The sequence below is a fragment of the Danio aesculapii genome, chromosome 8, assembly GCF_903798145.1.
Source record: "Danio aesculapii chromosome 8, fDanAes4.1, whole genome shotgun sequence".
In the NCBI taxonomy this organism is placed as follows: Eukaryota; Metazoa; Chordata; class Actinopteri; order Cypriniformes; family Danionidae; genus Danio; species Danio aesculapii.
Window position 1 is genome coordinate 6,747,891 of NC_079442.1, and position 27,078 is coordinate 6,774,968.

Sequence of the window (27,078 nt, forward strand, 5' to 3'; positions counted from 1 at the left end):
GATTCATTTATTGAACTGTACATACCCACTGCACATGGACATTTGTAATTATGTTTATCTGCACACTCCTGATTATTAATAGCATCCTGTACATATATTCATTTATTGTAAATCTGTTCATAGCTAATACAACCTGTATATAATGTTGATAGTACATCCATCTGTAATATCACCATAGTTTTTCTATAACTGCACTTTATAACTTATACCTGTATCCTGCACTTGCTGCTATTGCACTGCTGGTTAGACCTAAACTGCATTTCGTTGCCTTGTACTTGTACATGTGTAATGACAATAAAGTTGAATCTAATCTAATCTAATCTAATCTAATATGCCCTATCGCACTGGCATTTTTACTGTTTCAGCTCTCAAATGGATCTTTATGGATCATGTATAAAAGTTGTATAAATGTCTTGTGGATTACTCATAAAGTTTATTTTCTGTGAATAGCGCAAAAGAACAGCAGGGAAAATGCAAATCCAATGAGTTATTATGATTACTCATAAAGCATAATGGTATTTAATTGTAAACCAGAATATTAACTGTTCGATCTATAGTTTAAACCAAAAGTTGGATTTGTCCACATTTTACCAAAGGGTAACATTTTACAATAACAGTATGAATAATTATGTGTTAATATGTAAACTAAACATTATTATGAACTAATGATGAGTTAATGCAATTCAAACTAAGCATGTACGGACTTTAACTACAACATGACTTTACTTGGAGGGGCACATCATTATTAACCCATTCTTAACTACTCACGTTCTCCTTATGCATGCCATTTCCAGAATAGTCTTAGCTGGTCAGGCTGGAAAATGACCAGCTAAAACCAGCCAAATCCAGCTTGACCAGCCTGGTTTAAACTGCACATAGCTGATTTTGGCTGGGCTCCCAGCCTGGCTAGGCAAGTCATCTCCCAGCCTGACCAGCTAAGACCAGGCTGGAAATAGCTGGAAACCAGCCTGGAATGGCCAAAGCCCCTCTAAAACCTGGCTGGTTTAAGCTGTTTTTCCAGTAGGGTACTAACAAGTAATTATGGTAGGCGTTATTTGCACATGAGCTCTAGTGAATTATATTGTAGTTAAAGTTAGTTCATCATTAGCACATGCCTTAACTCATCATCATTAATTCATAATACTGTTTAATTTACACATTAATACATCATTATTCATGTATGGTTATTGTAAAATGTTACCGACCAAAGTTTAATATAAAATAATGATTATATAATTTTATAAATGAACCCTACACAGTCAAGCCTGAAAATATTTATAACCTAGGGCATGAATAATTTAGTTTTTAATTATATAAAAGCCAATAAACACGGTAATATTTCAATAAGGCAAATTAATCGTTTGATAATCTTTAACACCATTTACTGTCCATAATCACAGACGTAAGCAAAAGTCAGTAATGTGACGGCTTTAAGAGACATGATGGCTAGTGTGCAGAATGGCCAGTTTCATTTTCAGATACTGGGTAAAACCAAAGATGTGCGCAGTTAATGTAATGATTAACTTTCCAACCGAAGCACAACATATTGGAGGTACCATCTTCAGCTCAAACATACTTTTGCAGACGTTATCAAAGAAAAACGCCAGTGACAATAAAGCATCAACTGGTTACGTAACATAACGTTTACTGGGGTAAAGTTGGTTTTACATTTGCACATTCGACCAGTAACAGCTTGTGACATGCTCCCTGACATGGGCGTTACTAGGACTATTTTAGGGGGGCTGTAGCCCCCCTATCTGCTTGTTAAGTGTGACGTCACGCTAAGCTGCTTCCAGGTCCAAGCGCTCTATTAAACTGTATGGGGAGACTCATGAAATGGTAATAATAAAATTACCATCGAAAATCATGTTCGCAATATGTATATCCATGCCTAATATCCGATGACCAGAAAGTGATTCATTTTCTTAATAAATTGTTAAATTTTGGTATTTGTGATGCAGCAAGCTCAGAGATTGTTGTGTACACTATAATTTTATATAAAATTCACTTTAATGTGTGATATGAATAAAAAGTGGTCACAAACGAATATTTTCTCAATTCAAATGAGTGGCGGTTTGCTTGGACCCGGAAACAGTATTACACACGTCACCAACACGTCACCACTTAACAAGCGGATATTTCTACTCAGCCCCCCTAAAACTTTTGCTATTAGCTCATAAGCTGTACACTTAGTTAAATTATCGCGTCAGTCCCCTTTAAATTTGATAAGAAAACGGCGGCAGAATTCGGCTCCTGCACGTCTTTTGTTTTTCAGTTGATCAGCAAACCACAGCCGTGGACAGCGAGAGAACGAGGTGTGTGTTTATCGATAAATTGTTTTAATATCTACTCATTTGCAGTTCTTTGATATAGATAACCTTGTATTACCTGTGTCCCAATGTCATGGAGGAGCAGTCGGGCGTGTTCTCGGCGTTCACCTCATCAGCGCAGCTGTTTCCTCCAGCGAAAACTCTTAACGAACATTTCGCTAGTTTTATTTCAAAATGAACTACCAATAATAAACACTTTACTGTTCCTGTGGCATTAACTATACCATACAGCCTTGCACTGAAAGCATTAAACACAGTGAAAGAAGCACTTAGATAATTAACTCGTTATAACTGTCACTGACAAGAGATAGAAACACCAAGTGTTGTCTAGTATTTAAAAAATTCTTTTATTTATTATTATCATTCAGATCGTGAAATATGTGAATTAACCTGTCAGTTTAAAAATATTTATTTATATGTGTGTCATTTAATTAAAAAAGTGGCAGTTTATTTATTTAATACATGGAAACAAAAATTGCCCTTGAATATTGGAAGTGGTTTTTACTACAGTAAACAGGTGGGTTGAGCCTATTTGGCCTATTCAGAACTCAAATGGTTATGTCTGTCTATGTAATACAGTGGAATACTAGTATACAACCCTACCATATTAACAATATATTTTTTGAAGTGTATTACTATTAAATTACTACTTATAAATGTAATATTAGGCTTTATATATACAGTATATATATATATATATAATTTATTTATTTTTTTACCTTATAAGGAGCTGAGCCCCCCTAAAATGAAAATCCTAAAATCGTCCCTGCTCCCTGACCCATCGACATTGAGTTATCTTCGAGATGAACTATTGTTATGCATGGAATGTATACGACACAAAAAATATTGGAAAAATAAGGTGAGTTTGTTGTTGTGTTTGTGTATTTTTTTTTATACATACAGTATATCACGCCTTTTCCCCAAGTAAAAATAAGCATCTTTTAAGCTCCATTCACATTTCAAGCACATTTCAGGTGCATTTTTAAAGTTTTCAAGCACTTTACAAGTGTAGAAAATGTACATACTTTACAATGATATTTGTTATAGTATTCTAAATATAGTATAGTATAGTATAGTATAGTATAGTATAGTATAGTATAGTATAATATTCCAACTAGAAAACACTGAATTACGGCCATTTATTTTCCTAAATGACTTTTAATCAAATATTAAATGTATGTATATATATATATATGTATGTATGTGTGTATGTATATATATATATATATTTAAAAAATGCAGCTTGCCAAAACACGAGCTACGCATAATTTATAGCAACTCCTACTATGAACTCTTACTCTACAATAAGAAGACAAAATCTTTTGATGTTGCTTGAGTTATTTGTGTTCACACAGGTCTCATCATTTATCACACACCACTGTCTTCTTCTGTTTGTTTAGCTGCTATTTGCTCTACCTGTGCTTATTACCACCTAACTGGGAGCAAACATGACAAAAGATCATCTCCATGATCTCCACACATCTCCCCACCCTGCGTTCGAGAAGGTAGGCCATCCTAACAGGTGTCAGCATGCCAGTACAGACACTACAAATCTACATTTGGAAAAATGAAAAATCCACTGGTAAGTCTCTACCAATTACTGTTGCACAAGAACTCTCCGAGCTCTTTGTTTTTAAAAGGTAAAGGTCAGCTCAGTGTGAGAGGATTTTTAGAGAACTCGTTTCGCTTTGGAGTGGATAATGCGTGTCCTTGAGTCGATAAAATGAGATGCACCTTTTGCTTATCTGTCAGCTTTTCCCAGCCAAAGGCGCACGTGACTTTCCCTCCACACATCTGATCAAAGATTGACAAAGGCAGGTTTGTTTTTTTTTCAACCAACAGATAGATGTGAAAATCACACTCGCGGGTGGTGTATCTAATTCAATTAATGCAAAAATATATAGACATAAGATGCTTGGCAAACCTTTGTCATGCTAGATGTCATATTTAACTCTACATTCTGCTCTTAAGAAGCTAAAAAGATATGAATCCTGATCATCACAAAGATTTTAAGATAAATGAAATGATTTTAAAACCCACATTTGGACTTTTATCTACAGTGCAGAGTGTTTCAAAAAGCAATGAATGAGATATACATCTCATAGTAAAAAAAAATTGGACAATTAGGTTGAATATAGTGAATGTAAAAGTATCTTAAAAATCTATTTTTGAGATTTAAGTATTTCATTATAGGATTTGTAGCTTAAAACAAAAAAAATTACTTAAAAAATTTCTTTTTTTTTGTATTTTATTTATTTATTAGTGTTTCCAGCGTGATAAATTAACCTGCCATTTAGGGACTTTGACAACACCCAAGCATATAACATTATGACAAATTGAATAGATAATCTGTCCTCACAACCTTTTATTTGCGTCAAATAAAATGTGACATAAACCATCAATACTGGAGAACTGATAAATGGAGCCTACTTAGTGTAGTCAAGTAGAGTATCTATACGTTATGTGTCTGTCAAAATAGAAGTGTAATTTTGCTGTTCAATCCTTGAAAAAAATATACCGTCTTTCAAAAAAAAAGGTTTGTCTTAGCATGAAGCAATAAAAGGTGAGGAGATCACCTGCATGCTTTCTAATCGTGTCTTCTAGCCAATCTTTTAAAGCGCTTTTGTTTTTAGGCATTAGCAAACCTGGTGGGATGACTAACCTTTGGACATGTCAACCTCTTTGTAAGGGCAAGAATTGAGACGACCCGAGTGGAGCCAATTTAAACGGGATCTCTCCCGCAGATACTCGGCTGAACCCTGCGCGGCTTTTTTGATTAACTCTTTCTATTAACTTCCCGGGCCGATAAGATCTTAATCAGAGCCCTCAAATTATCCGCCTTGACATTTATCAAGTCGAATCATCATGCTCCGAGCGCAGCCCGTCCGTCCGCGGATGGCTATTCTTTTCCAGCACTTTGAATGGAAGTTAATTTGGAGTGCATGATTTATCTCGCCGGGACTAACCACAACGAGCCGACCACCTTTATTTTGTTTTTCAAAGGGAGCGCATTATTGCGGGGTTGTCCGGTGATTGCATTCGGCAGGGGAGGGTGAATGGAGAATCGGCGTGTCGCCTGGGCCGTGGCGCTGGGGGCTTTTCAGAGCACACTGAAAGGACAGATTAGGCGTCTGACCGCGGGGATGACGGACGGACAGCCGTTATACGTGCTGACAATAGCGTGAATACCTGACGGGATCAGGGTTGCTGTGACTAGTCCTGTTATCCACATTCTCCCACTTTTTTTCCCTTTTTCTTCTCGTCTTAACAAGACAAAACCGTTCCAGTTGAGTTAACACTTCCTCCGTTGCGGGTAGGGATATCACACGCCAGGTTGATTCGGTCGGTGAAGCGTAGGACATGTTGTACAGTCCATTACAATTATAGCATCAGAAAACATTGGAGGTAGTTACTTTATATCATATCACACTGTGAGTGTGTGTGTGTGTGTGTAGAGAGTGAGCGTGAGTGAATGCGTAAACCGATCCCCCTTGTATCATCAGGACAGTTGACAGTTGTAATGTTGTTGAAGGCCAAAGTAACTCACAGCTGCTAGCATTCACACACACCCTGCCAGTAATGTTCTACCTATCACAAGGCATAACAACATCACAAATCGATAGATATCTAAAAATTACAACGGGTTTCATTTGATTACGTGTACTTAGTGTGCATTTTCAAGGCAGGTTAAGAATGTGCTAAGCCTTGCTGAGACTTCTCTGCTAAGCTAGAAGGTTAGCGCTGGAATCTTGGGCTCAGACCGCTCATTGTCTGCGTGGCTCTAATCACTGTCATAAGGAAAGGATTGCACCAGAGTGCTTTTGCCACTTACCAGAGTCCACTATATGTGGACAACACTCAATTTTCTGAAAGTGATCTTTTAAAAATAAAGAAATAACGTGTCTATTAACAGTGTGTGTTTATACTTGTGAATTCCTCAAATGAATTCCTCAAAATTCATTCATGTTAAAAAGCTTAACAATAGTAGTATCGGTTTATAAGCATTGGAAATCTCTTCATTTCATTCTGAATGTTCCGAACGATGTAGAACTCTTGAAAAATTATGATGACTTTCTCCTCAAAATAGGTGCAAAACATATTTCAGAATCTGTGTCAGCCTTGTTATATGTTTAGTCGATGCCATGGTTACAGACAATATCAGAATTTAGAAGCATTACTCAAGAATTTATTTTGATTGCTGTTTGGTTCAAGGTTCAATTGCATGTAGGGCTTGAAATTGCAATCGTTTTGGTCGCATATGCGCACAATTTTTTCTATACAACCTCAAAATATATTTGGGAGCATTTGTGCGAGTGCATAAATTGTTGCAGAGTGACCAGTTTTCACAGCAAAATGTTCACCTCATGCGTGTATTTAGGAGAAATTTACACAGAATGTATCATTGCACCAAAAAATGCCAAACGCAGAGCTCAGGAAAAGTTTAAAACAGTTGTCATGTCAACTTGCTGCAGTAAACAAATCCCACAGTGCTTGCCCCGCCTTCAAGCTTTTCTAATTGGCCCACTGCTCTAGAACAGAACGTGGATGGATTGGTTAATATCAGCTGACAATCACTCAGTTCAGCTGACAGGGAGCTTCAGCCGCAAAAACGTAAAGATCTAGATACAAGAGAATGAAAATAACACTGGCAGATTTTGTTTTAGAAACCACCTAAAGTTACAAATATTGACACATCTTATTAGTGATCATGTGGTAAATGTTAATCCACCATTTACACTTTTTGAAGAGTGGACAAAAGACTTCTAGTGGGTTAAAGTCCGCTATAAAAATGACTAAAGCCATTCACCGTAAAATTTTCAGGTAACAGCGTTTGCCACATCTACACATTTTAAGCATGAGATGTTCTAACGTTATTTAATCCTTCATTTAATCATTACGATGCTGTCAGCTCATGAAAAGACTGTTATTGCTATAAGATGGCGTATGTAAATAATAAGTTATATGTCAATATCATTTGCAATATTAGACACCACCCGTGAGAACAGCAAAGTTATTATTGTTAACTCAGTTCATCTCAATCACGCGCATGCAGATTTGTTTTGTTTGTTAGTTTTGATTAGTGTTGATTTCATATAAACTAAATCTGTTAATATAAAACTTTTAGTAACGGTGCTCATAATTGTTGGTGGGTGCGCCTAAATTTTGGCTGGTGCGTTTAAATTTTTGAAAAAATTAAGAAAAAAATGTCAATTTCGAGCCCTGGTATGGTAAAGCTCTCTGGTGCCAGGCTACACCATTCAGACAACTCTCAAATTGCCTCTTGAATGCTGATCTGGAACTAGTCAAAACCCAAAATAGATCTTATTTTTGGACGTCTTTATCTATTCAGCAATAATATGTCCTGGGTGGCAGGTCAAGTGGTTCCGTTTCATGCTCCTTTTCAATGATGCGTTTGAAATGCACTCTTTTCCTCCCCCTCTTTCTTCCATCTGTGACATTCAAGTTAGATGTCTTTTTAGGAAGGGTCAGTTCTCTTAAGAATCAAATGACCCAAAAAAATCATGAGGATTTTGAAAATAAGCGCGATTTAAAAAAAAAGGAAAACTGGATGTTTTATGAACATAAGAAAAATAATATAGCTTACTAACTGAGTTGAGAACTTTAACTCATTGTCATTGCGGTCAGCAGAAAGCTGAAAAAGTGTTGAGGTAGCGCCTAAAACATGGCAAGGACACAGTTCACACATCTGCAAGCATTTAGTGAGATGGATTTGGGTATTCTGTCCTGTGTTCCTCTACTGCTCCTCTGACATCTTCGGGAAAGAGAGACAGATGAGGGCAGACACTTGCCAAAGGGGCTTCAATACCTCATGGAGGAGGAATTTCCTCTGACGAAGCTGGGGTTACCTGTCCTGACTTAGAAATAATCCTGTTAAATAAAAGTCAGCTCACCAAATAAGGAGTAACCTCCAATATTTGGATTAAACCTCCCACATCAAAAAAGACAGAGGTCATCCTGTTGCTATCAGATATCATTTGGAGCAACAAACTAAACATACACCCACTCACTGAGATCTGGTTGCCAGTAAATGTAACTGTTTTAGGGTTTTGACAGAAGAAAGTCAAATGTGGAACAACATTAGATAAAGTTCTTATTATGGGATCCCTTAGGTTCTACTCTCTCAGAAATAAAGGTACAATTTCTGTCACTGAGGCCATACTTTTTTAAAAGGTCCTAAATGGTAACTTAAAGGAAAGTAAAAAAAAAAAGTAAAATTTTAGGTACTAATATGTACCTTTGTGGACCTTTTTAGGAAATTTTAAAAAGGTACAGCCCCAGTGACAGCTTTTGTACCTTTATTTCTGAGGGAGTACATTGTGTTTAATGACCAACTAACCAACATTTTTGTCTCAAAAGAACCATATGTGGTTCTTGATTAGAATAGGATTTTGCTGAACCCAAGGTGCTGCTAAGAACCGTTATTTTCAAGAGAGACCCAATGAATAGTGAATGCGTTTCCATGGCTTTAGAACACAAACTCCTCGCCGAGCCCCGGTCATCACTGAATAAGGCCAGTCAAACATCACCTTGACAGATCTTTCTCCCCTCAGGCCTCAACACCCAAACAAATCAGCCCGCTCCTTTTGTGTCCTCCTGGTGTAACTTCCGCTCACCACAAAAAACAACGGAGCCAGCATCCGCTCTAGAGGATGCCATGACTGGGCAACAATGGCCTAGTTGCCTCATTGTGATAATTCTTCCCTCTATCCCCCCACCATCTCTGTTTCGTGCTAATTAATTTAATCCTGTAAGCAGGTGTAAGCCTTGCTTGTTAAGGAGCCAAGTCCAGACGGGCCAGAGATGGCGAAAGTGCAGCCCCGGGACTTTGAAAGAAGGGAATTAAAGGAGGGCATAAACAACAACAGCGAGTTGCAAAAACGGCAAGCGGAAAATCCTGTTTAGGGAGCAGGCAGCGGGTGGTAAAGAATAGACTCTCTCTCTCTCTCTGCTCCGTGTGCTTTCTTGTTTTGTTCTAGTATGAATCATCAATATCTTTCCTTACTCTCCTCCTTCAGTACACAGAAAGGACTTGCTGAAAAATGGGACACCCACTTTCTCTATTCAGACATGGACAGTGTCCACAGAAGTTCCTTTTCCCTTGTCTCTTTCACTTTCTTTCTTTCTTTCTTTCTTTCTTTCTTTCTTTCTTTCTTTCTTTCTTTCTTTCTTTCTTTCTTTCTTTCTTTCTTTTGCACTCTGTTTTAAATGCACACAGAACATGAAGATCCTTCCAGGGCCGTGGTGTGAGGGATCGTTTTTTGGCAGGGAAGCCTGCTGGAGAGCAGATAAAGAGCCGGTGAGAAGGAGCAGAATTTGGCGAGAGGATTCGCTGGAGGACAGATAAAGTGATGCGGCCATGGCCTTTTCATATGTTGCCACCGCTTTGCAAGCCAGCTGTACCATAGACAGATCTCTTTTCCGGCGTGTGACGTGCTTCCCAATGCCTCTTGGCATCAGAGAGGAAGAGGGTCTGGGGAATTGGAGGAAGGACTACATTTTGTTTGCTTTCAAAAGGCCAGGGACAGTCAATCAACCACCCTTAACACTACACCCCCACCCCCCCCAAACCCTCCACCCGCCAAGGCTATAGTGATCCTCGTCTGCCCAAATGCACATCCTCTTTCAAGTCCCTGAGCTCCACAACAGCCTGATTTGCTCTTTGCCCATTGCTCCTTATTTATTTTTTTCTTCATAAGGTGTCAGCAACACAAGTTCACCAAATACATTCCTTTGGGCTTGTAGCGCAACAAGCTATTGAGCAGAGATAAGCCTCTTTTAGAGGCGAAGGAGAATTTAATTCAGGTTTGAGTGACAGCAGGAAGATTTATCCCCTCGTCAGACAATGCCGTCTTTTCGGGACTTTAATCTCCACCAGACAATGGGCTGTTTTTCGCCCCTCGTCCTGGGCTTTTCCCACGATGCACGCTGATTAGCTCTGGCCGATTGGACACTGGCCATTATCTCTTGTTTTCTGTGAATCGTCTGCATTTGTGAGGAGAATGGAAATGGAGGCGAGGATGGGAAAGGAGAGAGAGAGAGCAAGCAAATGAGAGAGAAAGAGAGGATGAGAGGGGAGAAGAAAAAAGTTTTGTGTGCCAAGTTCATCCACTGCTCGGGATGTTCGTATGCAGGAGCACGTCAGGAGATGCTATCGTAGCTGGAGACGATGGAAGGCAAGTCAAGAATAACGAGTAAACTGCAAGAAAGGACTAATGAGATGCTCATAGTCATAAGGAAGTCTCATTTCGCAGTGCACAAAGCCAAACAAGACAAAGTCAAGTCAGTGGCTCAAAGTCAAGTCGTGACCTTTACGAATCAAGTCAATTTTTCATATCAAAACATTGTCAAGTCATGAAGTCTATATTCAGTCGTTAGTCAAGACGTTGTTTATTTACACATTATTTTTGCCCGACATAACTTTTTATGTAACCATTTACACAACAATGCCATTTTGGGGGTGATGGGAAAAACGATATTTGTGTAATCTACGAATTTCATGAATGTGTATGCGTATTATGTGTTCATTTTATAGTTAAGTGTGGGTATTTAACAAAAACAACAATGGCATATTAAAGCATTGTTATTGTTTCTTTACAAACTGTCATTGCTACCTACTAGCCTGGCTTTCCTAATCCTATGTTTTTATTCGTTTACGTGCATCCATATAAATGGGGATTGTTTTGACAACTCTGTCGTCTGTTGTCAAAAGCACAAAGGAACAACATTTAGTGGAAGCTTTTTAGTATATGTTTGGTAAATGTGCACTGAGTCTTTCAAGTTCCAAGTGCTTAAATAAGCTACTTGATGCAGACTTGTGTTACTTTACTTTTTAAATTTGGCGTCATATGAATATGGCACATTCACTTTTTAGTGAATCAGAGAGTCAAAGTTGGATAATGAAACCTGTTTTACAAACGTCTGCAGAGACAGGTGTGTAAACCACAGTAAATGATCCTCTCTGTTGATAATCATACACCTGCAGAGCAATCGCTGCCACTGCTTAGCATCATTTATCATCGGCAATTTGGTTGCCAAGAGCCTTTCATTAGCAACCAAATGACTGCCAGCTAAAAGTAGCATTGCTGTTTTGTTTTCATACAGATCATCTTCTAATAGCTGGCTAACGGAAGCCATAGATACTGAGTAATATGGTATCTGACTTTTACCTGAATACAGAGTATAAACAATTGAGATGGCCGAACTATATATAAACAAAAAAGAGCCATGTTGGGTAAGTTACTTCAAAAACGTTACTAATTACATCGTTAAAATTGTATTTTAATTACTTTATCTGAAAAGTAACTTAGCTACCTAATTACTTGACTCCATACTAAAAACCCCAATAAATCCCATAGACAAAAGAAATTAAACTCGATCATTCATTCATTTTCCTTCAACTTAGTGTCTTATTTATCAGGGAACAATTTCAATTATTGGAACCGCCAACTATTCTAGCAAATGTTTTACACTGTGGATGCCCTTCCAGCTGCAACCCATTACTGAGAAACACTCAAACAGTCTGTTTAACACAGACATTCATACACTATGGCCAATTTAGTTTATTCTATTCACCTTTACCACATGTCTTTCTTGCTGTGAGGCAAGAGTGCTAATCACCAAAATTAAACTCTTAATTCTATAAATTTGAGTCAAACATCACTGTTTAGTTTTGTATTAAAAAAATAAACACTTCAATTTTAAATAGCATAAATATCAAAACCCAAAAGAATTGACAGCATATTTCATACATATATTGAGACTAATTTTCTAAAACATTTTATTGTTTCTTAAGCATGTGCAATTGTTGGATATATAGTGGGGGGGGAAAGTATTTAACACGTCACCATTTTTCTCAGAAAACATATTTCTAACGGTGCTGTAGACTTAATTTTCACCAGATGTTGATAACAACCATAGAAATACATATATAAATATCTGAAAAAAACCCCCAAATCTAAATAGTTTACAAATTAAGATATGCGTAATAAAATGAAATGACACTGGAAAAAATATTAAGATGGCAGCTTAAAGACGCCTCTCATATGTAGAATGAAGTCATGTAGAATGAAGTTTTTTTTATTTTATTTATTTATTTATTATTATTATTTTTTTTTTTCACAGTAAAAATCTTGACGGTTCTGTGGGTATCGTCTATCAAATCTGATCTTTATTTTGTATTTTCTATTGGATTTAAGTCAGGTGATTGGCTGGGCCATTCCACAGCTTGATTTTCTTTTTCTGAAAGCATTTGAAAGGCTGTGTTTTGGCTTATTGTCTTGCTGAAATGTCCACCCTGGTTTCATCCTCATCATCTTGCTAATGTAGATGTTGGATTACATTTACATTTACATTTAGTCATTTAGCAGACGCTTTTATCCAAAGCGACTTACAAATGAGGACAAGGAATCAATTTACACAACTATAAGAGCAACAGTGAATAAGTGCTATAGGCAAGTTTCAGGTGTGTAAAGTCTAAGAAGCAAAGCATTAGTAATGTAATTTTTTTTTTCTCAAATTTTTTTTTTCTCAATGTTTTTTTTTTCTTAAGCATATGCAGTTGTCGTCTTTAGTTGAAAATATATAATTATTCAGCAAAATATATTTGAATAGCAAAAAAATACAATTACTCTGCTTCTCTGAATTGATTTGTTTGGAACTGTTAAAGTTACGGGTAGTATTTAATAAGTAATTTATAGCATAAGTAACTAATTAAATGATCTAAAATAATGAGTGATCCCAAAATTACATTTTTCAGCAGAAATGTAATTTAAATAATAACCTAAGAATAAAAGAAAGACACTCTTTTTTTTGTCTACAATGAGTTGAACGTCTCTCTCGTGCCGTTTGGTGGCAGCGACCATCATTGCAAATGCGCTTTTCAAGGTTAATCAAAGGCACTGACGAAAATTAAACTGTTCTATATATGTTATGATTTATCTTAGCCTGGGTCGTGCCAACAATATATGTCATTACTCTTCACATAATAACTCTACATTAAATGTATCACCAATCTGGTGGAATATATGCATAATCAATATGGAAAAGGCCTGATCTCAGCCATTGACCGATATTGATCAGAGACCACCAGAATAAGTGAAGATATAGATTATGCATAAATGAACGTATAGATTTTGCTATGAATCTTTACTCCAAAGGGATGAAGTGTTTAGATTCACACACAGAGTGATTGACTTGATGAGATCCAGACACTTAACGCATGTGGGGATGAACAAGACGATGCTCTCCTTGCTTCTTAAAAACTTCTCATTTCAAATTACAATAAACCTCGCCTCCTTTATTTCTCTCGTTTGTTTGTCAATTCCTCAAAAATTAGACTCACAAATCTTCACTTCATGGACAGGCCATTTCCTGGTCCTTCACAGCGTCCACAAAACCCAAGCCACATGATGTGCGTCTTCGAAGGAAAATAAATATTCCTATAATTACAGAAGAGAAAAAAGACGTGGGCAGATGTCTAACATGACAAACCCCAGATGGATATCTCAGTCTGGGTTGAGTATGCCTTCCAACCGCGCGTCTGCGAAGAGGTCTGCTGCTCTGGAGCATCATGGGCACTTTGTGTATGCTGAGATGCTATTGTGGGGCACGTCCTAGAAAAAGAGGCGACTTGGTGTAATTTCGTAAAATAAATATTTGCCTCTGCACTTGGCAGCTGTATCTCCGCTGGGTCTCTTCCCGTTCCAAATTGCTAAGAGAAAGCTGCATTGTACATTAAGATCTGTGACGTAGGTTTTATTCTAAAGGTATTTTCAAACATTTAGTGCAGATCGTTTTATTCTAGTTGAAAGCAATGGTTTTAAAACTGGCACTAGTTTGTAATATGTGAGTACTGTGAAGAAGATAGTACTTAACATGTTGTTCTAAGTCTATTTAAAATGCTAAAATATTATTCCTTTTACTTCACAATTTCATTTTTAATCCAGTGTCTTCCTTGCTTTTTATGTGTAGTCAAATTTACTAGTCAATGACTACGTTTACATGGTCATCACTAATCAAATAATTTGCTTTAATCTAATTAAGACAATAATAAGTCTAAGGCGTTTACATGAGTTGCTTTTTGAGTGTTACTTTCATGATCCCGTTTTACATGTTATAGCACATCATTCGATTAACGTCATTGTGTCACTGCGCTATCCGCATTTCCTCAGGAGTTTCATGCAATTTCGGGTGTTTCCTTTTTTAATTTGTCGACTTTAACTGCAGTTTGGCACTTTCACTTTCATTCACGAACAATTCATGCATGCCCCCTGTGACAAACGTGATATTGGATGCAACTATGAACTTCTGGAAGAGTTTTAATGGAAGTTCATACCGCATGCTAAATGGAAGAAAAAAAAAACTCAGCATTTCACGATGCAGGTGTCTAGGGTCTGCACTGACTGGGTGGGTGCAAAGAGTGTCAAACAGCCATGTGTGTGTGTGTGTGTGTGGACTATCCTGTCGCAAAACGCGGCGAAAAGTCCTACATGACTGTAATAGTTCGATTAAGGTGTTTACATGCCTGTACTGCACTTCAATAATGCGACTAAAATAGACATAATCCACACGTCTTAATTTGATTTCTCTTTAGTTGGATTATGAACTTAATAGGCAACGCAGTGGTGCTTACTTTTTAAAACTGCCGTAAAAGCATATCGTACCGTGTTGTACTGCACTGTACCACTCACGGCTCCTCAGCTATGGAACTCGCTTCTCCTGGACATAATGATCAGTGATTATTATTATTATTATTATTATTATTATTATTATTTCCTTAATTCAGCCAGGAGATCACATTGAGACAGTACTGTCTCTTCTTCCAATGAGACCTGGTCAAGATGGCAGGCAGCACATAAAGTTTCACATAAAATCACAAAAACAATAGCACAAAATTACAAAAATCACCTTTAGATTTTTGTCAGATCATAAAAAACAATTACAAGTGTCCTTTAAGACGTTGTACAGAAGATGTTTAAAAGTACTCGGAGTCGGAAGTGTGTCAGGTGTGATAGTCTTCACACTTTAATTAAATCTCGTCCTAAGACTCATCTTTTTAAGCAGGCTTTCCTTTGACTATCTTTTATCATGTTATTATATACTCATGATGTGTTTGTACCTTTAAAATTTTATTTGGCAATGTTGATGGCTGTTGATGCTTGTTGTAAGGCCACCTTGGGTGTCTAGAAAGGCGCCATTTACAAATAAAATGAATTATTATTATTATTATTATTATTTTAGTTTATTCAATTCACCTATAGTGCATGTCCTTGGACTGTGGGGGAAACCGGAGCACCCGGAGGAAACCCACGCCAACACGGAGAGAACATGCAAACTCTACACAGAAATGATCAGCTGACCCAGCCAGGACTCACACCAGCGACCTTCCTGCTGTGAGGCGACAGTGCTAACCACTGAGCCACCATGCCACCCTAGTTAGCATAAATTAGTGTTAATTAGTTGGTGTCAATGCTAAACCATTGATTTTAAGTGTTAATGGTGCACATAAAACCAATTTTCAAAGTGTTCTTCATTGTCCCTTTTCTTTAGGTTGCTCCCTTAGATGTAGTAGCCTAAGTAGACTGTAGACACAATGGCAGCACTGATGAAACAGCCGTGAGTGACCTGATATTCATTTTTCTTTGCTCATATTGTAGTTTAAGGCTGCAGTACAGTGGCGTATTGTCCAGCGGCATATTGTCCATTTGGATGTGCTCTTAAACAGGAAATGATGGGTCATTGTTCCTGCTGCAAATCCCCTCCTGCATTCATACCTGCTCGTAGCCTTCAGATCTATTCAGCTGCCCTACTCACAAAATGTCTTCTACGAGAAAGGGTCAGGAACCCATTAAACACCAGCTTTGATAACAATGACCCCCAGCCATGCTAAGACCTCACTTCCTCCATCTGCCCTTGTGCCGCCTTTACATTCCAGCCATGCATTATTATTTTTTTGTGTGGGTTGTTTATGCCATGCGATTTAAAAATGTTCCAAATGTATGACAGAATCAATATAACATTTAATAAATCATGTATATTTGTTTATTCTTCTATTTATCATCTGTAGAATCTTTTCTAATAAATTTCAAGCAGAGAAAAGGTTTTAGAATTTGAAAATATCATAAACAAACACTTTTATTCACCCCAAAATCTCACCCATTTACTCATCTGTCACTTGTTCAAAACCTACTTGAGTGTTTTTTTCTTCTATTAAACACAAGAGAAGTTATCTTGAAAAATGCTGGTTGGTAGTACCCATTGATTTCTATTTTTCTAAATAGTATTTTCATAGTAATTTCTACTATTGAAATCAATGGGTGAGTGTTTATGTAAATTGGCCATGTAAATTGTGAGGTAGTTTAATTTTGGGTGAACTATCCCTTTAAAGCCATTTTAATCCCTTTTTATTGTTGATATAACAATTGTTACGTTCAACAATTGTTCCACACAATTTCTTCATGTCGTTCCAATACAAATGAATTGAGTTAAATTATATTTAGGTGGATTGAACTTAAAATATTTAAGATGTCCAAAATTCTCAAGATTTGTGCTGTTTCAGCTCATTTTAAATAATGATATATATTTAAATAATATATATTTAAATAATATATATATATATATATATATATATATATATATATATATATATATATATATATATATATATATATATATATATATATATATATATATATACGACAGATTTGGAAAACACCAAATAAACAAACTATGTTTGTAACAATGGAACTTGCGACCTTAGTTGGCTAACGATGGTTTTTGGAAACGCATCGCTAGTCAATTGTGGTGCACTGAATCAATCAGTCAGTCAATAAAGTATAATAAGGACTACTTAACTATTGTTACTCTGAATGACAATTTAGTCAGTATAATTATGATGATTAGAATCAGTATTTGTTTACTCAGAAAAAAACATATATACTCTTTCTCTATCAATTTTCAACAGTTCCCTGTTTCATAATCTCTCTATGAATTTTTTTTAGCTGCACTAGTAATGTCTCAGATGCGCGCAGCACATTTTTTTTGACTAGAACGGCTCTTTCTGAGGCACTGTTCCCCTTTGGCCGACTCCATCCGAACCAGTCTAGGTCTTAACAAGCCTGTGCCCATCTTTCCCAGCTATAAAAACAGGCCTTGGTGAAGATGCTTGGAGGATGTGGTTATTATTGCACAGAGGTCCAGGCCAGTTTCAGTAAATGATGCTCCGAACGTAGCCAAAAAGGAATGACTAGGGCTTCTTCTCATCATTTCTCATTTGTGCAGCGCATGAGTCAGCCCTAGTGATATTATTTGTTCCAGAGCAAACACACATAGCGTCTCTCTCTCCTTTATTCTGTTCATTTTATTCTGTTTCTGTCTGTCTCACTCCTCTCCGCACAATACCCGCCTTGAAACGCCGTGATTTCAGGCCAGCCCAAGAGTAAGTAATTCAAAAAACATGCTCATAATTTGCTATGACATGTTTCATTTCTGAACTCAGATCAGATAGCATCTCTATTCTGGGCGTCCTGCGGACAGAAAAGTGGGGATATTTGGGCAAGCTGGAAATGAGTTTTGCATGCTCCAGAAAGGTATTGTGACTGGATGGTATCGATTTGTTTATTCTTCGCTTGCGTCTACAGAGCTCAAATGAGCCATAATCTCTCATGTCGACGTGAAAACGATCTAGCGGCTCATTAAAAGTCCGCCTGAAAAAAGCAAATGACAGATGCAGTACTGGGTCACGTTTAAGCACAGCTTGTCCATTCTGTTGGAGATTGAGATGAACAAAAAGTTCAGGAGACGTGAAAAAACAATGCTGTGTCAAACAGGGTCAGGGTCACATTGAAAATCTACATTTCAGCACCAGCGTGCTGCCAACTCAAGCCGCAAATATGAGGATTTTCCCTGAAAAGTCAGGCTGAGGGGAAACAAAGCTCTTGGAGAAACAGATATAAGGAGGGTGAGATGTGGGTTTAAGAGCTGGCCAGATACCTGCTGAGCTTTAATTTGGGTGAGAGTTGAGCAAGAAGAAAGACCCAAACTCTAGTTAGACACGTACACACACACTTTTAAATCTGTCTATTCATTTTACTACAAGTGAATTGCAATTCTAGTAACAAATACAAATGATTACAATATAAAACAATTATATTACTTTTATTTCAAAAGGAGTTGAAAAAGCAGTGGAATAATGACTTGCCTAATTACCCTAACTTTTTATTACCCATTATTAAGCTTTTAATTTGCACTTTAAACTGGATACTGCTATCTTGCAAAACTAGTAAAGTATTATGTACTGTCAGTAGCTATGTTTCCATCCAAAAATGCAAATTAACTTTATGTGCAAAACTGGATTATGGCATAAAAATATGTGCGAATAAAGCAGCGTTTCGATCCAACGAGTCAAAGCGAACAAAATCATCACTTCCTGATTATCTGGCACCAAATATTAACAGTAAAAATGGAATTTGCTGTGGTAGGAGAAGCTGCGTGAATCTTTTCTTCATTTAATAAATGACTTGCGCCTCAGAAGGTAATCCTAACATGCAGTGAACAAGTTTGAAGGCTTGAGACGCGTAGCATAGACTCTTGATTCTGGAGGTCATTAATAATATAATAACACTAATACTGAAACAGTTAAGGCGTTTTAGAATGACCGAAACAACATTTCAGATGTTTTACAATGTGCTCAGCCTGCTGGTTTGTCCATTCACACACATTTTTATCATCACATGATCTCTTATAACAAAATCACATGACCTGTGTGCATACTGGAATTTGTTCGATAAAAGTGTTTCTATTGCAGTTTACGCGCATCTTTTCTTATTGAATAAAAAGTTTATCGTACTCAGTTATGCGCATAGGTTTTTTATGCGCATTTTCAAAACGAATGCACATCTTGGCGTTTCCATCAACCATTTTATATGCGCATATCCAAAATGCACATAAAAATAGATGGATGGAAACGTAGCTATTGTTGTGCTAGTTACTGAAAATTACAGTTACTAGTTATTTCATTCAAAAACTAACTCGATTACTTTAGCGATTACTTACAACAAAAAGAAATGCATTAATGTTAAAAGTAAGCCCTTATGACGTCACTTCAGTGCTGCGTGAATTTGCATTCTCACAACTAAAACACAAAACAGACTTAAATAAAAAGTAATTTTTAAACACTAATTTATTTTAAGTCCAGCAGCACAACAATAACAAAACATCACAAGGTGATAAACCAACTGAATAAAGGGTGTAGAATTGGCATGGATGGAGGGGACGTGTCCCAACCAATATCCACCAATTACTGAAATGTCCCCACCGAATATTTTATCAACTTCAAAATAAAATAATGCTCTGGCAACCCTTAGTAACCTACACGTGCACAAAGTTCACTGTAATACTATTAACCAAGGCTGTGCAAGTAATTCAGTAAATCAAAATTCAGATTTGATTTTGGCCTCCATGATTATGAAAAACAGTAATCGGGATAAAACACCTCTCTAAACTTCTCTACATTCCTACCTCCTCAAAGCCTAATTGCAGTAAAATCGTGTTTAAATTGACTTTTGCAGCATGATATGGGATTGTTATTTTTATTATTAAGTGTTTATTTGATATTATTAAGTATTTTATTCATGTTTTTAAAAGAATTAACTCAACGCTTGCTCTCTAGGGATGTATGTCCCCACCAATATCAAGAGCATATCTACAGTCTTGAGCTGAATAATATATTCAGAAGCAAAAAAACAAAAACTAAAGTTACTTCAGCATCATAAAGTTTGTATTTAACCCTTAAACATGCTCCTTCAAAGCTTGGGTATGAAAACTAACAACAATATACAAAACCTTTATGAAATAACTAAATAAAAGTAATCTGAATTATCATTCAGAATCAATTTGGTGAAACTCAGCACCAAAAAAACTGCTATTATAGACAATCATACATTGTATGCATTTTAAACAAAACAGAAACAAATCAGCTGCTCAAAAATGAAATCGACAAGCAATTTTCAAACTAACCACAAATTAAACGTTAAATGTGGTACGTCAACAACTTATGGAAAGTACGCTGTGTATATTCAAAAATCCGCTGTTATGTGCAAATGTGTGCTTATTTATTTAAAACAACAAACATAGTAGTATTAGTAATAGTAATTAATAATAGTAACGTTAATAGTCTCTCTGTCTCTCTCGTATACTCTCAAGCTGTGTCCCAAATCGCATACTTATGCACTATTCTACGCCTTTTTGTAGTATAAGTAGAGTAAGTAGTATGTTGACACTGAAAACTCTAAAAATAATAGGAGCACTTTAGTTTCCCGGATGATGCCCTCATTCATTCATTCATTCATTTTATTTTTGGCTTAGTCCCTTTATTAATCCAGGGTCGCCACAGTGGAATGAACAGCCAACTTATCCAGCACGTTTTTTAAGCAGCGGATGCCCTTCCAGCCGCAACACATCTCTGGGAAACATCCATACACATTCATTCACACTCGTACACTATGGAGAATTTAGCCTACCCAATTCACCTATACCGCATCTCTTTGGACTTGTGGGGGAAACCGGAGCACCCGGAGGAAACCCACGCGAACGCAGAGAGAACATGCAAACTCCACACAGAAACACCAACCAGTGATTATACCGCCTCCCGATGGTGAATGCAGTTATACTCATGGCAGGTATTATTTGGTAGTTTGGTTATTTATTTCACTAATTTGGCAAACGTCATCAGGGAAACAGTTTGAATTTCCACAGTAAAAAAACAGTAGTGTTCCATTTGGGACGACACTACATTCATATACTATGCTCTTAAGTGTGTAAGTGCATAAGTACATGGTGCATAAGTGCATAGTGTATAGTGTTTCTCTCTCGCACACACACTCAGTCTACCTTGCGCGCATTCAGTCTCTAGTGCGCACATTTAGTCCACCTCGCGCGCACACAGACTCTCTCGTATGCACTCGGTCTCTCTCACGCACACACTCGGTGTACCTCGCACACATTCAGTCTCTGCTTTCGGTTGACTTTTGTCTACTCTGGCGCTTCATACACGACACGTCTTCTTATTTTATGTTGGCATCCACCAATCCCACAATGCGCTGCCGCTTTAAACAGGAAGATGTGGGCTATACTGCAGCCAGAATTAATTAACTTACCAAGTAACGGACAAATGCATCATATTGTAACGATAATGGAGTTACTATATTTAGAAAGTAACGCGTTAGAGTATTAGTTACTGTCAAAAGTAATTCCGTTACTGTAACGCATTACTAGTAACGCGTTTTTGCCCAACACTGTGTACTGTCATCATGACAAAGACAAAAGTACTATAAAAGGTATAAGAAATTAGTTATTAAAATGATTGTTGATATTTAAAAGTGCAAAACTCTCCATTAACTAGCATAAATATTCAAATTTAAGTTTAAGTTGTGAATCATCCAGAAAATATGCTGAAATATTAAGCAGCAAACAATGTTTTCAACAATGAAATCAAGACTCGTTCTTAAGTGATCGTCAGTCTTAAAAATTATAATTTAGCACCCAAAACAAAGCATATTAGCAGGGCTTGACATTAAGTTTTTTGATCACCAGCCACTGTGGCCAGTAGATTTCCAACATTACTAGCCACTCGCCATTTTCACTAGCCACAATTTTGTTGTTAATATTTGTGTTGAATATATATTCTATGTGCATAAATGTGACTTTTGCAGGCTAAAATTACTTGATTTAGATTTTGTGTTTTGTCCACATGCCTCCTCATTCATTTCACTTTGTGTGGGTTTGTTGTGTATGAGCTTGCTCTATGTGCATGAGCAAATGGGTTGTCGCATTGCAATTTGTTTTTATTTCACATCACTTTTCAGAACTCAAAATTAAGGATTTACCAAATATATCTCAGACCACACCAAAAATAAATAAATTATTATTTCTTGGCCACAAATTTTAAATAATGTGTCAAAACAAGCAAAATATAGCTGTATACATGCACTTTTTAATTGAACAACTTTTGCATCATACTTTTTATTCAACAAAAAATATTCACAGTCTGTCCTGGCTAACTGTCCCAGATCACCAGTTAACTACACATAAACGGGGAGTCAATCTCATTTTACAGCAATGTTATTATAAAAAAATATAATTAAATTAACTAAAAATAACTGTAAGCAAATGAAAGCAGGTATTAAAAACATACCGTAAGTGATAATGAAAGGACGATCACATGCACACGGTTAATGTCAGGCCTGTTAATAATCTGTTAAAGGGATAATTAACGAAAGCAGTGACCGCTGCTGCTTATAAAAGGATTTTTTTTTAAATCTGGAGCTCTTGAAAGCAGCAGGACTGTGGGTGCGCGATCAAAAAGCGTACAGTCTATTTCAAAGAGAACCAATCGCACCAGGTTGGACCATAAACGGGAGCGTGCGCTCTTTTTAACAGTCACGCGCATCACATCACCTGTGCGTGATCATCCTCTTATTCGGTATTCACCTGCTTTCTTTTGCTTGCACGAGTCATGCTCCTTTTTGACTCTATGATCACATTTGACCGAATATTGGGCCATCTTTATTGTTGAACCCTGCTTTTAAGAAAACTACAAATTAAAAATAATTACCAACCAGCCAAAGTGGCTAGTAGGAGTCTGTCTAACCCGCCACAACTGAAATCTACCCGTATTTGGCGGGTTGGCGAGTGTTAATGTCAAGGCCATATTAGTATGATTTCCGAATCATGTGATGTTGAAGAGTGGAACAACGGCTGCTGAAGAATAAATTATATTTGATATGTGTAATAAAAATACATTTATAATACATTTAAGATATAATTTAAGGAATACACTATAGTATTCATGACAAGATTTTCCCTTTGAGGACTTTCTCAAAAAGCAGTTTTGGCTTACTTCTAGGGACGTTTTGCAGCAGTTTTGTCCCTAAAGGATGGCTAGGTCAGAAACACACTCTCCCACACTAGGGAAATCTTTCTCTCTGCCCTTCAGTTGCCTTCCAGCACCTTTAGTAAGGCCCATTACCTCTGTACCCCCGTCCCCATAAATGTCCCTAAAGCCCGTCTTACCACCTCAAGCCAAAAATCTAAAGTGACCCCACAAACAACAAACCTGTTCTTAAAGCACAATGTCAAACTATTGCCAAAAAACACAATTGTGTCCCCTTTACACATTTGACAGGATTGTAGAAACTCTTTTTCAAAAATGTGTTTAAATACAGTTTGTTTTCTCCACATTAGCACGAAGCTAGCTGTTTCCTCCCTAGGCACAGAAAGACAGATGCTATCAAACAATTAGGCAAATCCTGCTCTGAAAGCTGTCTGTGAGCTGAGAACACCCCCCCCCCTCCAAAAAACAAACCCTGGAAGAAAAGGGGCATTCCTCCGAGCCCTAGAGAAAGCCCTCACAAATCAACAGCGGTAAACGGGTGATAATTGCTCTCGTAGCTTCAACAGCTGTATAAGCTGATGTGCTCACGGGAGGAAGAATAGCTCCTTTCAGATGGACTCGCACCACTTTCACTCCTCTAACCACTAGAGGAACATCCTCACCGTGAATGTCTAGTAGTGTTCGCTTCGACGGAAATTTGATTAAGTTTTAGTCTTACATTTAGTCATTTAGCAGACGTCTTTGTGCAAAGCAACTTACAACTAAGGAGGCATTGAGCGATTCAACAAGAAGGGGAAATATACACAAGAAGTGCTAATTATACAAAGGAACTGTTAGTGCTCAGAGAATTAAGGGCTAGAGTAAGGGTGACTTTATTTTAATAGAGAGAGAAGAGCGTCACAGTGGCACAGTGGGTAGCACAATCGCCTCACAGCAAGAAGGTCACTGGTTCGAGCCCCGGCTAGGCCAGTTGGCGTTTCTGTGTGGAGTTTGCATGTTCTCCCTGTGTTCACGTGGGTTACCTCCAGGTGCTCCGGTTTCCCCCCTAGTCAAAAGACATGCGCTATTGGTGAATTGAAAAAGCTAAATTGGCCATAGTGTATGAGTGTATGAGTGTATGAGTGTGTGTGAAAGAGTGTGTATGGGTGTTTTACGGTATTGGGTTGCGGCTGAAAGGACATTCCCTGCATAAAACATAAGCTGGATAAATTGGCGGTTCATTCCGCTGTGGCAACCCCTGAGTAATAAAGGAACTACGCCAAAAAGAAAATGAATTAATGAATGAAAAGAGAGTGTTTCTACAGGTGGTTTGTCAAGCCCACTTACCTGTGTTAGGCACACTCAGATTGGGGTTGTCGTGTGGTAAGGAGGGGGAGATCACTAATTAGATGGGTTTTTAGTTGTCAATTGGATGATACCAGTGAATCAGCAATTTGTGTGGGAATGAAAAGATCATTCCACCGGTGTGGAACAATGAATGAAAAGGTTCTGGAAAGTGACTTATAGCCTCTCTGCTTAGTCTTTAGTCTTAAGGGCTAACGACACAGCGCGCACATTACAGTTGTAAGTATCGCATACCAGACACGAACATTCGCATGTTATTTAAAGTGAAACTATTCAGATGGCACTCTGTGGCGGTGGAGAAATATGTACAGTATCCTGAGTCGTAGCAGGACGCCGCAGACAGTCGCCGACTTGTGGTTCCAGTGTGTGTACCCTAATATTAATATTAACGAGCTGTTTATCCATTAGGAAAATTGACCAAAATTACCATCTGATAACTTTTTTATATTTTAGTCTTACAATATTTTGTATTAGGCCTGTTGTTTTGTTCTTTTCTGCACTGACATCTTGAGAGAAAGATCAACATTGATTTGCTTCATGATCTAACTGCAGTCTCAGTTCATCTGTTATTTCTCTTTATAATTTAATCCTATAATGCATAATTCTAGCCAATGTTTTTTGATAGATTGATTGATTCAATAGATAGATTTTTACAAAACTTGACAACTGAAATGAGGCCATGTATGAGAAAGTCTGTCCTTTCTGATTTATATTTGCTTACAATGTCTGTGGGTGTCAAAATTAATCTGCACCTTTTCCTTCTTATATCTTTTTGCTTATTATCATAAATTAAAATAACGACGTACGGCATGGGACTTTGAAAATGATCCCTGAAACTTTGACCAAAGTGATGAGAGTTTACTCGCATGTGACTTGTTTTAACTATTTGGGTCTGTTTAAAAACTTTGCCATGTAAAAGGGAACCGCACCAGGAGCAAAAATAAACATTGTAATAATTTGAATACCTGTTTCGATCTACAGGTGTGAAGGCCCCCTAATCTTTTGACTAAAATGCAATTTACATATTTTAAGCTTCCGAATTCATTGTCAAATGGAATACTGGAATAAATCTACTCCAGATTTAGCTGACTAAAAATAACCAGGGGTGCATTCCCTAAACAGCGATGTAACTCGTGGCTGAACTACCATAATATAACGTATATTTTGCAAAATAAATGATGTATTGACAAAGTGTTTCCCAAACTTTGTTGGACATGTGAAATGTCATTTCTAATGTCTGTTTACTGAATAATAGAACCAAAATATTTTAACCCAGCTGTCCAATCTTTTCTTTAAGAAGTGTTTTGAACACACTTTCTACATTTTTCACACTTTTCCCTTCAAAAACAGTGAGCCAGAGGTCTGTTGAAAATCGAGGAACTTTCCAGAGGTCGTGTAATTCAAGACCACTGGCCTGAGGGTTGCGTCCCAGGTCAAATGCAAGCGTGGCAAAATTGGATTTGTCTTTACCTGCCTCTTCACTCCAATGAAAAGAGTAATTAACAATGTCTGGCTGATTGAAACAATAGCCCTTCATCGCAACAGATAAGCGACTCTGGCTTGAGGGGACAGAGAAAGTTCCTCCACTTCAAAGCAGACACTGGACGCTATCGGACACCGACCTGATTGAAAATCCAATTTTGTATGGGGGGACGTGCGTACAATTGAAGACCTGAAACGAAACCAGTTGTGAACCCCCCTCCCAGATCTGATTAGTTCAAAAAGTCTGTCAAGACAATGAGAAACACGAAGCATGACCTCCTTCAATTGAAAACGGACTTGAGATCTGAGAACGACCCAACGTTGTAATTGAATCAAGCCTTGTGGACACTGCAAAACATTTGGAGGAGGGAAAAGAAGCTTGGCATAAATCTCATTATTGGTGCTCCGATAATGACCGATCAGACAAAAGCGTGATGAGACCAAAAGGTAACGTGAGATATCGCTCTGTTTGGTGCAAAGGAAACAACTTACAAATACTTAAATTATCCTGATGACAGTTAACATTTTGCAGTTGTGGCCCACCAGTAGAGCGATGAGCTCATATGTGCGAGTACTCAAATTCTATCATACCCGAGAGGCGCTTGGGAAAATAAACCCCACTACTGCATACAAACCCGTGGAGGGACAGGAGGGGCCACAGAAAGCCCAGGTGCTCAGTAAAATAATATTTAAAAACGTTGGTTTTTATACCTTCAGCAGTAAAAACATGTTCCAGAGGTATCTCTTTTATTAACGTTTCGAATGTTTCACCCAGTACTTTCATTTTTGATTGCAAACAGATTATTTGGCTGGACCTGAACATCAAACAAAAATATTTGAAAAGACACCAACCATCTTAATTTTAAACATATCCAGTATTTTGTTTTTCTGACATGAACTTTTTTCCATGTACAATTATGTATTTCTCGTAGTCTCTTCTATCTTATCTCTCAATGGGCCAGAATCTTTTGAGAAGATTCCCATTTTTTGGAGAAACGGTCCATATTGACA